Source organism: Myotis brandtii, unplaced genomic scaffold (assembly GCF_000412655.1).
Source record: "Myotis brandtii unplaced genomic scaffold, ASM41265v1 scaffold627, whole genome shotgun sequence".
Taxonomy (NCBI): domain Eukaryota; kingdom Metazoa; phylum Chordata; class Mammalia; order Chiroptera; family Vespertilionidae; genus Myotis; species Myotis brandtii.
Window position 1 is genome coordinate 997,848 of NW_005370397.1, and position 6,023 is coordinate 1,003,870.

General features: G+C 59.4%; 1 protein-coding gene across 1 annotated transcript in view; it reads right to left on the bottom strand.

Annotated features, from left to right (window-relative positions):
- SMYD3 (SET and MYND domain containing 3) overlaps positions 1 to 6,023 on the bottom strand; it is a 413,596-nt gene that overhangs the window by 28,993 nt on the left and 378,580 nt on the right. The window lies entirely within an intron of this gene.

A 6,023-nucleotide genomic window follows, 5' to 3' on the forward strand; every position in this document is an offset into this window, starting at 1 on the left:
AAGTGGGGGGAACACAGGAGGCAGCCAATCAATGATTCTCATCATTGATGTTCCCCTCTCTCTCTCTCTCTCTCTCTCTCTCTCTCCCCACACACATACCTTCTCCTGCTCTGAAATCAATAAAAAGGAATTTTTTTAAAGGTTAAGTCCACTGATTGGTTAACTAACTGCCTGAGGTCGCCAGCTGATCAATGGCAGAACTTGGAACGTGGGTGGCCTGGCTCCTAAGCCCCGGCTCTTTCTACTCCGCTCTCCGAGGCTAGAAAATGCCCTTCTGTGCACAGGCTGCCTCGACACTGATTTTCCGTTTACAGAGAAACGGAATGCCTCCTGGGGGCAGGTGATAACTGTGTTGGGGGCTGGAGATGGACGTGACCTCTGGGACACGAGTCAGCCCAGGACAGGATGTGGCCGCAGGCCCCTCCATCAGACACGTGTGTGGGCAGGTCACTGACCTCAGTGGCGCTCTTCTCCTCCAGAAAGCCCCAAGGATGGATGAGAGGACTTTCACAAGTTCCTTTTAATTCCAAATGTCTGCACCCCTCGGGGCCTGTGACTGCTTCCCCTGCGAGGGCGAGGCCAGGCCTGAGCTCAGGGGGCCTGCGCTGTCTCATTCCCTCTGCAGGCGCCTGGGTGCTGTCTGACGGATGGACGAGGCAGCCAGTGACCACAGGCCTGCTCGGTGGGAGGCTGTGCCGCACCCTCACTGACCTTTATGACAGCACAGCACTGCGGGCAGGAAAGGTTCCAGGGAAAGTGACCTCACAGGGAGAGCTGGTCCTAAGTGCCCGCCTGGGCAGGTGGTGGGCAGCCCGCCCCGCCTACAACTGCCTCAGTGAAAGCCTATCTGTGCCTCCAGCAAGCCCCACCGCTGTTCCTGTGCATCTAGGTTAACACACTGAGATGCCTTTTTCCAGCCCCCCCGCCCCTTACAGCATGGCCACCCTCAGGAGGGCACATAGTCTTCACTGCCCTACAGTCCCCCCACCCTGCTCTTCCCACCTCATGGAACCTTCCAGTCCCTCCCTTCACTCCCAGTGGACAGAGGACGCTCGGACGCCCCTTCCTGGAACATCCTTCTGTCTATTGCCATCCTGCTTCTGAGTGCATCCTGTTTGGCCCAAACAAACTAGTACAGAAATTCTCTACAGGTTTGGATGTTCTTATGTCGACAACACCTCCAGCCCAGTTCAACCCCGAGTAAGGGAGGCGTGCTTTCTGGGAAAACAAAACTAGAGGCAGCATCTAGACCTCAGCTGTGGTTCAGCTGCAGATCGAGACAAGCAGCGAGCCAACAGAGCGATGCGGGGCTGACCTCAGGACCAGCGGCATGAGCAGCTACCTCTACCCTGGCACCGACCAATCAGGAGACCACAACCTTGACCTGACTCCCTTACTCACCACGATTATCCATTTTCCCCTGATAGCCCATCCCCTACCACCCATCCGGGCCAGGCCTTCGAGCGTTAGCTCACCTGTGGCTCCGGGCGTGGACCCTCCGGAAAACAAACCCTTACTTCAGGGCAAGATCCTTCTCGTGTCTCATTGGACTTTGGTGCGCGCGGGCAAACGGACCCCTTTATTCCGGTCACGGCACTACGTCATTTACCGGGATACAATCATCACTGCCTCTTCTTTTTTGGTGAAAACTACCATGAATGAGTAGACTGTCAGGGGTCTAGACAGAGAGTTTGATTTGAGCCAGGAATAGGAGGTGAGGAGGTGAGGAAGTGAGGAGGAAGAGGAGGGTGCAGAGGGTTAGAGTCACACGGCTGCTGCTTTCCTTTGAAAAGGAAAAGTACGAGGGTCAGCACACAACCTGAGGGGCAAACCCCCTCCTCTGTGAACGCTGGCTCAGGTCAGAGTGAGGCGCTCGCCCCCTGAATGGGGGAGGCTGCCGTGCGGGCAGGGAACCCCACCTGTCAGCAGGCACGGGAGCCATGCCTGGCCCAGGGCTTGGGGAGACAGGGATGAAGAGCAATGGCCTGAAAGGAGATCAGCAGCTGAGGTTCGGAAGGGCAGCCCACGTCTAACTGAGCAAAGGCTGTGGGCAGTGGCTCTGCGTGTCCAAGGGCTTATTCACTGTGGTTTCCAGAGGCTCCAAGGGCCTCCCAGTGAGACCAGGAGGCCGGGCAGGCTCTGCCAACCACAGAGACGTGGGGCCGGCGGGAAGCTGCCCCGAGAGAAAGGCAGACTCAGAGCGGAGATGCCAGCAGAGTGCGCCCCTAAGAGCTCCTGCATCGGGGCTACTCCACGGGCCGCATCTGTGCCTGTGACGTGCTGGTGTGACCGGAGCGGAGCTGTTAACTGTAGCTACGTTTAGGTGTGTGGGTTTCCGCATGGCTTACCTGGTTGTACATGTTTTAAAAACAGTATGACAGCATGACTTGTAATCAGGAAAGAGGGGGATTAAACAGAAGGCTGATTGGATTCCTTGAATACTGTAGGCCAGGGGTCCTCAAATTATGGCCCGCGGGCCACATGCAAATACAAATATTGTATTTGTTCCCGTTTTGTTTTTTTACTTCAAAATAAGATATGTGCAGTGTGCATAGGAATTTGTTCATAGTTTTTTTTTAAACTATAGTCCGGCCCTCCAACGGTCTGAGGGACAGTGAACTGGCCCCCTGTTTAAAAAGTTTGAGGACCCCTGCTGTAGGCGCTGCCACAAGGAACCTCAGTCAACGCTCTCGCATACTTCCTGTCTCACCAAGGTGCACGCGACCACTAGGTAGACCACAACTAGGGCTGGCACTGCCGTTTCGAGGGCAAGAGCCGCGTCCCTGGGACCCTCCTGCTCGAACAGAAACAGTTTAAGGCCACTTATAGCTGCGCCAACCATCCGGCCACTGTCTTCACAGAAATGTCAGGAAATGAAGGTGGGAAACTGAGGGGCAGCAGCAAGTGCAAGGACAGATCCAATTCTTCTTTTTAAAAGAAGGTTCCTTCTTTCCCCCTCTGCTCAGCTACTGGAGGGGGAGAGAGAACTCGGTTAACGGCGCACGTGCTGCAAAGCCAGGGCCCTGTGAGCTGGATGCTGCAGCGTTTCACTTCCACACCTGGTCTGACCTCCCCTGTGTGCCTGGCCTTGCTGAGGCCCTGAGCCTGTGCTGGCTCTGCTAGGAGCTCCCGAGGGGAAGCTCTGGACAGAATTTGGGATTCCCAGCAGGTATGTTCTCCTGGGCTCCAGGCCCCGGAATGAGCGTGTGCCGGGGACACCATCACTCTCTCACCGCGGCTCCCGAGACCTCTCCTGGCAATGGCCTCGGGTGAGTGCTGGGGAGGAAGCAGAGCAAACAGCTCCCAGAAGCCTCCAGGCTGGGGAGGGCCAGGCCGGACCATGGTCTTGGTCCCCCTACATTTCCAGGCACAAGCCCCAGGGAACAGGACTTGAAGGCCAGCCAGGCAACTGTTGCTACAAACAGCGGGGTCTTCAGTGAGACACAGAAGCGGCTCTCACATCCTACCCGCCCCACCCCCACCCCCACCTCCATGCTGCACAGGTGCCCACTGTGCCCACGGTGTGTGCGGCTCAGCGTCCTCCCGGCCTGCCAGGCGCTCGAGCCCCGTTCTGGGACGTGCTCCAGCCCCCCTCAAGTTATAAATAGCTCAGAGCTTGGCCGCAGAAACCTGGGAGCCCAGCGCTGCTCCTTACCCACAGCTGCAAGCAGCCACATCCCCCCCAGAAAAGGCAGCACACACAGAGGGCACCACTGTTAGCCGATGGCACCAGGGCCGAGCCAGAGGCTGCTGCGCGCTCGGCAGGACGCCTCCCGCCACCCAGGGAGCGTGTGGGCCTCACTGCTGCCCCCCAGCACCCCATCTCCAGGTCACCAGCCCAGCAGCGCACACTCCTTTTTCTCGAGGTGGAGCTTGGGGATAATTACATCAGCATAGTGGGGGGCAGTTACTGTGTTAACCTAGATGCACATCTCCCACCGAGGAGATGTCAGAGGGCGAGACCTAGGGAGTCTGTGTTGAGCCCCCAGTGATCCCGATGCACATAAGGTCTGAGCATCGCCCCCAAGTCCTGAGGCCCCATGTGGGCCTGATGGCGGCAGGAGCACCCTGTCCCTGCAGCCCCTCCTCCGTGGCCGTCGTCCCGTCCGCTCGGAGGTGGTGGAACGCCCTTCGTAGAGAAGGAGGTGACAAAGGGCAGCTCCTTCAGCACGTCACAGGCTACGCCAGGGCCTCTGCAGTAGAAATCGGAACCCCTATTCTCTCGAATTGAGAGATCACGTGCCCTAAAAACACCGCCCAGCCTGTGGGTCACTGAGGAGGCCCTGGACTGGGGCTGGGCGATTCCCAATCCTGTGACCCTCCCGCTCACGGAACTGCCCTCCGCGTGTCCATGGGGTCCTCAAACTTTTTAAACAGGGGGCCAGTTCACTGTCCCTACCAGGAGCGGAGGCCACCCCTACCAGGAGAGGAGGCGACCCCTACCAGGAGCGGAGGCCACCCCTACCAGGAGAGGAGGCGACCCCTACCAGGAGCGGAGGCCACCCCTACCAGGAGAGGAGGCGACCCCTACCAGGAGCGGAGGCCACCCCTACCAGGAGAGGAGGCGACCCCTACCAGGAGCGGAGGCCACCCCTACCAGGAGAGGAGGCGACCCCTACCAGGAGCGGAGGCCACCCCTACCAGGAGAGGAGGCGGCCCCTACCAGGAGAGGAGGCCACCCCTACCAGGAGCGGAGGCCACCCCTACCAGGAGAGGAGGCGACCCCTACCAGGAGAGGAGGCAACCTGTACCATGAGAGGCCTCCTCACCTCCGTGGGAGAAGCCAACCCAGGTGCCGGTACCTGCGGCCTCGCCCCGGGCTCAGCTGCCTGGCGGCTGGCGTTGTTTGGTTGCGGCATCTTGCACGACACTCACTTCCTGGTGAGCACCGGACCCAGCCCATTCAGGACCCACCCCATTCTCTGCTGTGACCCCACTGACCGCCCGCCACGGCTGCCCAGCGCCTCCGCGGGGCTCTCCACCCGCCCCTTGCACTTGGCTCCCTTCCTCTCCATCTAAGACCTTTATACAGGCATGTGCGGCATACAGCCCATTAGAAAACCCTCCAATGAAAGCTGCCTTCAAATCTGAGGACAGGGCTGAGGGAAAGTGAGCGCCTAGAACTGAGGTTGGGAGGGGGAGGGGGGCAGCGATGAAGAGGTGTCCCACTGGTCCCCGCCAGTCAGGGCGGGTGCACAATGCTCAGAAGCTGGGAGCAGAGGGCCCCTCCTCCTCTGCCTCCCTAATTACCAAGGTTCCTGCCGCCTTCCAGGCCTTTGGTGTGAGACACAGGGCGCCATGCTTTGGGGAGTGGGAGGATGAGTCAGGACAAAGGGAACAGTGAGCTGAAGGAACGGCGTCTGGAGGACCCGACTCACAGCGTCTTCCTTTTCTGGCTTCTTTAGGACAATTTCAAACCCAGGTGGTCGGTCTCCCTCCCTCCCTCCCTCCCTCCTCCCTGCCTGCCTCTTCTCTGAGCTTCCATGTGCTAGCGCTCCCTTCCGCGCTTGCTCACACGGCTCTGGCGTGCTCTCTCTCACACGTGTGCAGACACACACACACACACAGGCTGTAGGCGTCTGTGCCTAGAGAAGCACGCCTTAGGAGTCCATGAAGTCAGGGAGATGGGAGCCTGTGTCTTTTAAAACTCCAGCAGCTAACCCAGGGCTGCCCGTGACTGCAGTTCCCTGGGCGCATGTCCGCAGCCTCGCTAGTGTGGATCCGGCCGGCCACGTGGAGCTCTCATAGATGTGGGTCCCAGGAGCTGTCCTGTCCCCCCTCGGGGTGGCCTCTCCCGCTCTGCGGACTCTCTCTCCACGTCATTCACTTCCGTTGTGGGGTGACCTTTCGAGGCGCCTATGAGACAGGGGTTCTGTTCTGTCCGCGGAAGAGGGGATGGGCAACATAACAAGTGCCAAAGGGGAAGGAAGCTGGAGGAGCGCCAGCTCAGTGCCAGTCTCGCTGCAGGACACACAGGCACCGAGCCTCTGGCGGCCCCGCCTCCGCTCTCACAGCCGCTGCGC